At 44.0% G+C, this 11,135-nt stretch overlaps 1 protein-coding gene and 2 long non-coding RNA genes across 3 annotated transcripts in view; 2 read left to right on the top strand and 1 right to left on the bottom strand.

Moving 5' to 3' along the window:
- Nucleotides 1-5,257, bottom strand: part of LOC109310796 — a 26,095-nt gene extending 20,838 nt beyond the window's left edge. The window contains exon 1 of the long non-coding RNA XR_002101323.1: nt 5,100-5,257. This is a non-coding gene — a long non-coding RNA (uncharacterized LOC109310796). The remainder of the gene's footprint in view (nt 1-5,099) is intronic.
- The window catches only part of LOC109310797, a 15,695-nt gene extending 7,948 nt beyond the window's left edge, over nt 1-7,747 (top strand). The window contains exons 3-4 of the long non-coding RNA XR_002101324.1: nt 5,429-5,435; nt 7,737-7,747. This is a non-coding gene — a long non-coding RNA (uncharacterized LOC109310797). The remainder of the gene's footprint in view (nt 1-5,428; nt 5,436-7,736) is intronic.
- A 3,069-nt stretch (nt 7,748-10,816) lies between these two features.
- The window catches only part of KIAA0355 (KIAA0355 ortholog), a 104,228-nt gene continuing 103,909 nt past the window's right edge, over nt 10,817-11,135 (top strand). Inside the window, exon 1 of the mRNA XM_019535863.1 lies at nt 10,817-10,889. The gene's annotated coding sequence lies outside the window, so the exon portion shown is untranslated. The remainder of the gene's footprint in view (nt 10,890-11,135) is intronic.

The following is an 11,135-nucleotide window of genomic DNA, read 5'->3' as shown; positions in this document are numbered from 1 at the left end:
TGGCAAGAGGGTAAATTCAGACTAGACATCAGGAGGCGCTACTTCACGGTCAGGGCGGCTAGGATCTGGAACCAACTTCCAAGTGAAGTGGTGCTGGCTCCTACCCTGGGGGGTCTTTAAGACAAGGCTAGACAATCATCTTGCTGGGGTCGTTTGACCCCAGTACTCTTTCCTGCCATGGCAGGGGGTCAGACTTGATGATCGGCTCAGGTCCTTTCTGACCCTACTAACTATGAAACTCTCTCTGAAACAAGAGTTCTAGAGTTTTGCATTTCTTCCATGGGGCAGTGTAAAACTGATCTCAGCCTGTCACTCCTTTTCCAGATTCTGTTTGAACTCTACCCATATTATTTGACTATCTGACTATTTTTACAGTCATTTTAGGTGCTATCCAAACTGTTATACTGCAAATAATTTCAGATCCTTTAATTACAAGTATAATTGCAAGAAATTTGCATCCAATCCCTCTAAACTCTGGCAGTTATGTAGTCCAGATCACCTTCAACTCCAGAGGACTTCATGTTTTGGAACTTTCTATCAGAGGACAGGTTGAACCCAACTGTAAATGTGATCTTTAGTTCACTAACTCTGGAGGTAGTCACAATGCCACTGAAATGAATCCTGGAACTTATTCAGCAGTTAAGTTCCTTTTATATAATTTTAGGCCCCAACCCTCAATGAGATCTGTTCAGGGATCTAATCCCAGAATCTGATTGCAAAATCAGCATCACATCTTTTAAAATGATTGATAAAAAAGAAAGAATAGGGTGATAGCAAATTTCAGGTGTATTCCATGTTCCCTATCAGTCATCATCCCATATAAGAGAAAACAACCACCCCTCAAACCCAAATATGCATGACAAGAAGGCATACTGAATCCCAAATCTGCAGAGGAGTCGTTCTACTAAAATAGCCCTGAGTTTTTTGCTAGTGGACACCAGGGTCAGTTTTGCATGTTTGTAGGTAGTTGTTTCTGGTAGTGGCAAATCACACTTCTCAGACAACAGTAGAGAGTTTCTGTGGTCTAGGGGCAGGAATCTGGAAAGTGGTGAACAAAGTGGGCATTGCTGGTTTGAATACAGAGGCACACAAATGGCATTCCTAGGAGTCTTCATTTTGTTCCATCTCCCTGGCAAGATGGAACTGTCCCTAAGGCTGTCTTCTAGGAAAAGTTTGGATATGTATTCTGTCTCCCCAGGTCAGCATGTTGCTGCTGGTCACCAGGCCTGCAACTATGGCTATTTATCTACCACTGCAGAAAACGAAGACTGATATATCAACTGCATCATTCAAGTCCTGATTATAAACTATACTTCAAGCATCTGTTAAGAGTTTGTCCAGAACAATACTACACTTACCGGAATCTAAGATGACCCTGAATTTAAGACGACACCCCCACAATTAGATTCTATGTATGGAAAATGTATAAATTTGTTATAATTTTCTAGGTATAGACTTTAATTATTGGAGGGCTGTCATAAATGTATTCTTCCTCCCTATTGCTACAGCAACAAAGGCAATGGGAGGGGGCAAGGGGTGCGGGGAGGCAGGAGTGGGATCAGGTGACCGGGAGTGTCAGGTGGCCCCTGTTCCCTATGCCCTGCCAGCCTACTGCACCCTCCCTACCTCTCTTTCCTGCCACTCCTCACAAGCTTTGCCTTTTTCTCTCTGCTCCTCCCCTTAATATCAGATGTGGCTTGGGCTCTATTCCTTCCCAGGTTATAGAGCACAGCACGTGGATGTGTGGCCCCTGCAGGCCACACACAAGTATTGTGACTGCTGATTGGCTGGGTGGGGGACAGAGTTTCCATGTGCTTCATGCCTGGGAGGGAATCCGGCCCAAGCTGGAGACGAGCTGAGCCTGACGGTGGGTGGGGAGGGGGCGCAGATGACAGAGGGCAAGCAGAGGGCAGGGCATGCAACTACTATCAGTCTGTCTTGGGTCACAGGTCAGGGCCAGAGTCAGAGCTATAGCAATTGCCTGCCTTTCCCTCCTCCTGCTTTGTGTGTGAATCTAAGAGGACGAGCCTTTTTCCCTATGCTGACTTGGGCGGGGGTGGAACTGTTGTCTTAGATTTGAGTAAATACAGTAGAACTAGCAAAATACATATGCACATATTACAATGGCTTTATCAACAATATTTTCCTGTATATTATCAAAGAACCTTGTAAGGAATCATAGGAAAGTGGGGCTGGAAGGGACCTCTTGAGGTCATCTAGTCCAGTCCTTCACTTAAGGCTTTGGTCCCTAACCAAACCATCCTGGAAAGCAAGGTAGGTTTGCCATCTTTTGGACTACTTTTACAATATTACATTCTCGAACACATGGCAGGCCTGGATGAGCTCCATCCAAGGGTACTGAAGGCACTGGCTGATGTCATTGCACAGCCACTGGCAAGACTATTTGAGCATTCGTAGCGCATGGGACAGGTCCTGGAGGACTGGAAAAGGGCCAATGTGGTCCCTATTTTCAAGAAAGGGAGGAAGGAGGATCCAGGCAACTATAAGCCAGTCAGTCTCACCTCCATCCTTGGCAAAGTCTTTGAAAAGATTATTCAGGTTCATATAAGTGAGAGCACAGCAGGAAAAATTATGCTGAGGGGAAACCAGCACGGATTCGTAGCAGGTAGATCATGCCTGACTAATCTAGTCTCTTTTTATGACCAGGTTACAAAACACCTGGACACAGGAGTAGGGGTTGACATTGTTTACTTAGGCTTCAGGAAGGCCTTCGATACGGTATCCCACCCCATACTAATGAACAAATTAAGGGGCTGTGACTTGGATGATTATACAGTCGGTGGGTGGCAAATTGGCTAGAAGGTCATACCAAGAGAGTGGTAGTGGATGGGTATGTATTGACCTGGAAGGGCGTGGGCATTGGAGTCCCGCAGGGCTTGGTCCTTGGACCGATACTCTTCAATGTCTTCATCAGTGACTTGGACGATGGAGTGAAGTGTACTCTGTCCAAGTTTGAGGATGATACAAAACTGTGGGGAGAAGTGGACACACCGGAGGGCAGGGAACAACTACAGGCAGACCTGGACAGGTTGGACAAATGGGCAGAAAACAACAGAATGCAGTTCAACAAGGAGAAATGCAAAGTGCTGCATCTAGGGAGGAAAAATGTTCAGCACACCTACAGCCTAGGAAATGACCTGCTGGGTGGCACGGAAGTGGAAAGGGATCTTGGAGTCCTAGCGGACTCCAAGATGAACATGAGTCATCAGTGTGACAAAGTCATCAGAAAACCTAACTGCACCTTATCATGCATCAACAGATGCATGACAAACAGAACCAAAGAGGTGATACTTCCCCTCTATCGAGTGCTGGTCAGACCGCAGTTGAAATATTGCGTCCAGTTTTGGGCGCCACACTTCAAGAAGGATATGGTTAACCTGGAGAGGGTCCAGAGAAGGGCCACTCATATGGTTAAGGGCTTGCAGGCCAAGCTCTATGAGGAGAGACTAGGGCACCTGGACCTCTTCAGCTTCCGCAAGAGAAGGTTGAGGGGCGACCTTGTGGCTGTCTATATATCCATCATGGGGGCACAGAAGGGAATTGGTGAGGCTCTACTCACCAAGGCACCCCTGGGGGTCACAAGAAATAATGGCCATAAGCTAGCAGAGGGCAGATTTAGACTGGACATTAGGAGGAAATTCTTCACAGTTAGAGTGGCCAAAATCTGGAACGGGCTCCCAAGGGAGGTGGCGCTCTCCCCTACCCTGGGGGTCTTCAAGAGGAGGTTGGATGGGCATTTGGCTGGGGTCATCTGACCCCAGCACTCTTTCCTGCCCATGCAAGGGGTCGAACTCAATGATCTATTGAGGTCCCTTCCGACCCTAGCATCTATGAATCTATGAAACAACTACCCCTTATTTGGCAGTTTTGTAAAAAAATAAATAAAATAAAATAGGGTGATAATGCTTCCTCTAAGTCTATTTCAATAAAATTGCCTTTGCTACAGAGCCCTCCAAAGGTAATGGACTACAAAACATTGTCTTCACTGCTGCAGCAACCACAACATAGACACTTTTTCCTGAAAGGACCCTTTTTGTTAGCTTTAACAAACTATTTCCTAAAAATGTGGGCTCTTACTTCTTAAAAAACATTCCCTTAAGATTTACAGCTAATGTTGGAATATGTATCAATAACAGATTATTAAAATATCTCATATAATTTCCAATACTTGATGCAAATTAATTAGAGCTAAATCCTGTTCATTATACGCATGTGAGTAGTCTTACTAGGATTAGTCATGAGGAAACGAGAGTATGATTTGGCACTAAGTGTCTTCAACATACTTTGGAAACAAATCTAAAGTCTAGTTTATGCTAATACTTGCTTAAACCTCTCTCCAAATGTTGCAGCAGGACGCATTCTAAGTTCTTTCCACTTTTCCTTAAATGGTGTTTTTGAACTTTGCAATCTGAGACCTGCTTATATGTCAAAATAACAGACGGGTCATAGTTATGGAGAGTTAACTCTGCTCTGACAAAGAATATTACAGTGGAAGGTACTGAATCACTGCAGGCAGACAAGGTTCTTTGGGCAAATCTGATATCTTTTATTAGATCAACTTACATGGCTAAAGTCTACACCCCCGAATCACTACATGCACATTTCTAAACACACAGACTATTTTATATCTAATCCGCTCACACATGCAGGACATACCTGTTTGACTGGGAGGCTTCTACAAGTATGCCCCAAATGTGTTCACATTTCCTTTCTACTAGGTATAGTGCTAAGCCTATTGATAGTGCTTAACAAATTAAAAAGGAAATCAGGATTCATAGTAGAGATGATATCTTTTATTAGACCAACAACAATTTTGCAAAAAATATTCTTTAACTGCAATTCTTTAATGAAGATATCATCTCTACTATGAGTCCTGATTGCCTTTTCCTCTAGTCTAAACCAATATGGCTACAACCTGGATACCTAACAAATTTAAAAGTCCATAATAATGTATTAGACACCAGGGTAAATTATTAAAATACATTTGAACTAGTTTATTAAATATATCTAATGTATTAATGCTTTACTAAAATATATCTACTTCTCCAACATTTTGGAAGACATGCAAACTACTTTACCAGAGTCCTGGCTGCAAACTGCATTTTTGTGGCTTTGTAGGCTAATTCCTTTTGTGAACATTTTCATGAATATAAGCAGTAAGATCCCAGACATCTGAATCATCAGACATTCAAAATAATGATGCTGTGCTTAAGAAGCTGATTTTCTGCACTAAAAATATAAAATTCAGATGACTATTTGGTGTGTGCAATTGGGGTCATTTCATGCCTGCCCCTTGTCTGGCTTGTGGAGGCAGAGGGGAGGATTAATTTACTTAGGAATCCAGGCCTGCAATTCTGCCCACTGTTTTGGAGACAAGTTTTCTTAGCAAAACTTTTATAAAGCTCAGTAATTATGTCTACCATTTAAAAACTACTTCTGCTATATCTCTGGACTAAGGATGTTGACCTTAAAAATAACTGAAATTCTTCCACTACCTGTAAACAAAAATGGATTGCAGGGAGTCTGCTCATATGCAACTCTTCCAAAACATTCCTACTTGCTGGCTGCTCTTTAGAAAGCTTGTTCATTGCCAATCAAGTGACATTTTTTGCTTTTCATAGTGTAGGTGACATCAGAGCCATCTATGAGAAGAGCAATATGGGGAGTCTGAGACTTCTAGCTGGCAGGACATGCAGCAGACCCAACTTTCACTGAAGTCAATGGAAAGGCTCCCCAAGATATCAGTGAGAATTGGATTGACTTTATAAGATTAAGAGAGATTTTTATTTTTATGGGCATCAGTATCTTTGGCTGGCAGCGTAGGATATTTTTTAAGGTGACCTGGATCCCAAATGTGTTTGTCTAACCAGAAAATACAATGGTCATCCCATCTTCCATCTTCCCTCCACATGCACTTTCTTTGTGTAATTATATAGTCAGTCATATTCAGTCTTCCCAAAGTGAGACTGGCTGAGTGGAGGCAGGGGAAAAATGTGCAAAGTAGCAGGCTGGGGAAATAATTCATTTCTTCTGCCATTTGGGAATGTTTATAAAGCAGCTGGGCAGAATGCCAGTTCCCATTTTAAGCCGAAGGTTGGACACAATAGTCGGTCAGTGCACTGAGTGGCTTTAAGTGTACGTCAGCAGCTTTCCTGTCAGGCAGCAAATAACTAAATTTCACTTGTCTGAAATGGGATTTTGGTTGTCCAGGGCTGCAGGACAAAAGGACTGTTACCACTCTGACAGTTGGAATGGATGATTTGTGAATGGTATTTTTAGAAGCCTTACTGGTCTGAATGTACGACAGCTTTGTTAAAGATCCATAGACAGCAAGAGCAGGTTTGGCTACAATCCACTAGAGGGATGTGGCCCCACATAATTATATAGGCTAAACATTTTGTACAGCATATTACAATTTCAAACTGTATCTTTAGTAGTTCTTATGTTCAAACCACAAATACATAGCCCAAGTATCAGTGCTACAATGCTGCTGGTGTTCCTGTGTTCCAACGTACTGTAACGACAGGATTTATGTTACTCTAGATTATAATAACTGGTACTCTCATAGTGGAAATCACTGTTGATACAATAGAATATTACTGACAAACACTGTTCTCCAAAATTACCCTGAATTTCTCACACTTCCTTTCCCGAAATATAACATCCTTGTCATATAAAAAAAAGATCACCCCTTGTAAATATTTTTTTCCTTTAATGCACAAAAGACAAATCAGTCTTTGGTGGTTTTATTAGCAACCTTCATCCTGCTAATCTTATCTCACACCTTGTTGATAGGAATACCCTAATTAATTTTAACAGAATAGGTATGTGCCAAATCCCTGTCTTTTCTTTGAGCTTTCTTCCTCTTACTACCCATGAGATCAGTAGCGCTCATAGTACATTTAATGTCATTAAAAGCTAGCTTCCTTTCTCTCAACAGCATTGTTGCATTCTTTGTTCCACTAGCGTGCAGATTTCCTTCCCTTCTTATTCAACTGAGTTTTTGGAAACTATTTCTCAGATATACTTAATGTTCATAGGAAAAGATTACGTACCGCTGAACACATTCATTGTATGTAAATTGAATCACTTGAAAAAAAAAAATCGCTGATTTTATTGCTCCTTCTCAAAAGTTAGGGAAATAAGTATGTTGTTACATTGCTGGGGGAATTACAAAAGTAAAAAAATAAATCTGACTACATTAGGCGTATATTTATCTATCTACATAAATACTGGGACTATGTAGATAAAGAAAAGCGACTTAAATTAGAATTGTTACAACAGGTATCTGTGTAGGGGACCAACGCATTTTAAGCATTTTGTCTCATCCTTATTCGATAATACTGTGTTTTATTATGCAGTGGTCAATACAAACTTTAGTCGTAGCTAGCTAGACTTAGCTAGATAAAGCCTTGGCTAGGATGCATCTAGTTGGGGATGGTCCTACCTTGAGCAGGGGGTTGGAATAGATGACCTCCTGAGGTCCCCTCCAACCCTCATTTTCTATGATTGTATATATAGCTACATGCAAAATAACTGCTGGCAAAAGGAAAGGCAGATTTGCACCTTATAGACCAATTCAATCATAGAGGCATTACTAGCAGCTTTGTAAGAGCTGTAGGCTGACATGAACACAGGAAATCAAAGTCAAAATGATCATTCTAGGCTTGATTCTTCCACATTCACTGTTATTAACTAGCACCTTACTTTTTTAGGTCCATTGAATTAAATGGGGTTATTTTTGCAGCAATATATTCCTCAGTATGTGTGCATTGCAGAGTAACATGTCCGATTACACCTGTGATTCTAAAAACACATAAGTATGGGCTTAACACACAAGTAATCTCAGTAGACTTAAGTGTTTGCAGGATCAAGGCCTAAAGTAGTGGAGTAAAAGAGCTAAGAAGCAGGAAAAACAGAAACAATGTGGTATATTGTTTATATTGGCACATAAAACTTTTGATAATGTTTTATGTGCCTATAAAACATTATCAAACTCCCTAACAATATCCTTAAAAGTGAACATTACATTTTTTAATTTTTCAAATAGCAATGCTTGTCCTTGTCCCAAAAATAACCCTTCTTGTTATCCCTTCCTTTCTCCCTATTGTGAAATATTTTTATTAATTACAGCAGAGCTTGAAAGTTTTATCTGACACCTACTCAAAGGATAAAGCCAACTAGTTCTGCCTCCCACACATCTTACAGCTTGTATTCTGTACTGATCTGTAAGCACACCTGTCTACAGAGCAGACACCTGCCAGCCCACCTGCCAGTCAAGGGTAAGAAAAAAGTGCAGTTCCTGACTGCCACAGTTGTCGTGGTGAAACCCCATAACTGTGATCTTACCCATGTAGATTGTTTAGTACCAAAAACTCCTACAAGCTAAGTGCAGAGTTCTAAGCAAAAGTATCTGCTCCAGCCACTGTGTTCCCCAACTCCTCACTTTGATAAAGAGGCTAGTGGTACTAGGATTTTCTGTCCTCTGGCCCATTTGGCATACATCAGGTTTTGAAAAATTTCCCAGATTCCTATTAGTTAAAACTCCAAACCCATTAGCAAGAGGCATGCGCAGAAGACATGAGGACACCAACATAATCTGGGGGCAACAAGCTGATGACTTTTGGTCACCATTAGCTGCCAAAAAGAAAGGGAGACTGGGGCATTCTACCACTGAGTCAGTCGTCCTTGGACCCTGCTTGAGGACTCTCTCTGCCTTGTAGCCATTGGCTAGAACCTGTCTGATAAATTGAGTTTCACTACTCTGATTAGCTGCAATGAAACAGATACATATTTAATTCCACTCCACTTAACAGTGTTTTTGGTATTTTGGGTGTATCATGTGTCAACCCATCAGGCTTTCAGGCCCATGGTGCAAAGTGTTTGCCTATTATAATGTTTTTTATCTATTCCACTCTGATTACCCAAATGTTACTTTTTGTTCCAACCCCCGGTCAACACTTCCCGAGATGCATTACATTCCTATTTACATTTAGGATGTGTGAGCAAGCCCTCTAGGGTGAGCTTCATTAGCTACCTTCTCTAACAGAGAACTATAACTGGATTTGAAAATGTATTATCTTCTGCAATCACATTTCCTGTCATACAACAAATCTCGTCATCATCTGAACTGTGTGTAAATGGAGTCACCATATTTCAAACAATATCCAGAAGACTACATACAATTACTAGTAAATACACAGTGACGAACTAGTTGGAGAAGCCAATTTTCAGATATGCTGCACTGAAATTTCTCTAATGCCCAACTAAGACCATTTAACAATGGTGTTGAACTCTGCCAAGCAATTCAGTCAGCAGTTTAAAAAAACAAAAGATAAACAAAACGGGTGACAGGAATAGTCAGTAACCTCCATCATAAAAAACAATAATGTCCACGCTAAGGAAGAAAAACCATTGACCCAAGTTTTAAACAGGAGAATGACTGATCTAATTAATACTTCAAAGCATGTATCAACTGTTTTCTTACCTCCCAGGCTCTGTATTCATGACTTCACCCAATCATAGGAAATGGGAGCCAGGACTCAGGAGGGCATCCACCTGCTCAAGCAGGATCAGGGCCACTGGGCTGGGTCCTACACAAGCGCTTGCCTTACCCACATTTACAGCTGCACCAGCAACTCCTTGCACCAGCTCCCCAGCATAACAACGTGGGGCACCGAGAGCACCCTTATGTACCACAGCTGAAATGGGGACAAGGGCCCTGTCCATATCCTGCTGATGCTTTGGGTTTTTTTTTAAAGAAATGTTGTGTGTTCCCAGCCAAATCAAGTCCAAACCGGTGAGTCAGTCCAGAACCATAAGCGCTCCTACAACCAGCAAACATCCTCCACTCCCACCAGGGGCTTCAGATACAGGCGTCCTCAGACTTACGACACAATTGGTTCCTGAGACCTGCATCTTAAGTGGAAACGTTGCAACTCAGAACCGATTTTCCCATAGGAAACAATGTTATAAATGGGGGATTGGTTCCTGAACCAAGGCCCGATACCCTGTTTTCGCCAAAAATAACCCAAAATTTTGTCCTCAATCAATTATAGATGAGTAATCTAGCTACATTCACGTATTTATATGGTACATGGCAATCATATTGATTTGGAAGGACTTCTTGGAGGTAACTCGGCTGGACTTTCTGAAGGGGTCCTGGTTGGACTTTCTGAGGGGTTGTTGGCTGGAGTCTCGGCTGCAGGTTTTCCTGGAGCCTTGTCCGCTTTCTCAAAGAAAGCGTCCAAGGAAGCTTGGATAGGTGGGAGACGGGTGACGCAGCGAACTTGTTCGCTGGCGTGGTGTGGTGTCAGATCAAGCCTCCTAAAGTCGAAATCAATTATAAACATTGCAAGCACGAAACATTGTAACTCAAAATACCATAAGTAAAAAGCTGCCCACATTTCCAAATCCTTTGGCGGGCGTCCTGCGCACAAGAGGTTTGCGTGCCCCCCAGTTTCGCCTGCCCATGGCCACACAGCCGCAGGACCCCAACCCCTCACGCCAGAAGAGCAGCGCCCCCAGGACCCAGAGACACGGCCAGGCCCCCAGGACCCAGCTTCCCCTGCCAGGCACGGTGACCATACAGTGGGGGGACCCCCAAGAAGCGCCCCCACCCCTCGCAGCGCTGTGGGGGAAACCCCTCCGGACCCTGCAGCTCCTGAGGAGGCGGGAACGGCCCTCGCGCTCAGTCCGGCCCTGAGGCGGCCGGGACCTCCCTCCGGCCCGGAGCCCGCTGCGCCGCCCCCGCTGTCACTCGCGGCTCCTCCCCGCCCCGCGCCGCCTGGTCCCTCCCCCGGCGCCCGGCCGAGCCCAGCCGAGCCGCCGTTTCCGGAGTGCGCCGTGCGGGCGACCGTGGCGGGCAGGTGAGTGCGGGCCCGGTCGCCTCCCCTCCGCGAGCTGCGCGCGGGAGCAGCCCGGGGGTGCCGGCTCGGCGCCCGAGAGGCCTGGTCGCCTGGCGGGGGGCGCCGGGCCCGGCCATACTGCTGCTGCGTGGGGGGGGGGCGAACCGAGTGCGGGGCCCGGTCCCGGTCCCGGTCCCGGTCCTTCAACTTTCTCCTCAGCCCCGTCCCCGTAGAGAGGCAGCCTCAGCTGGGGTCGCCTTAAAGTCT

The sequence above is a fragment of the Crocodylus porosus genome, unplaced genomic scaffold (genome assembly GCF_001723895.1).
Source record: "Crocodylus porosus isolate Cpor-Errol unplaced genomic scaffold, CroPor_comp1, whole genome shotgun sequence".
NCBI lineage: Eukaryota > Metazoa > Chordata > Crocodylia > Crocodylidae > Crocodylus > Crocodylus porosus.
Note: the sequence above shows the minus strand (reverse complement) of the source record. Positions and strands in the feature narration are given on the sequence as shown.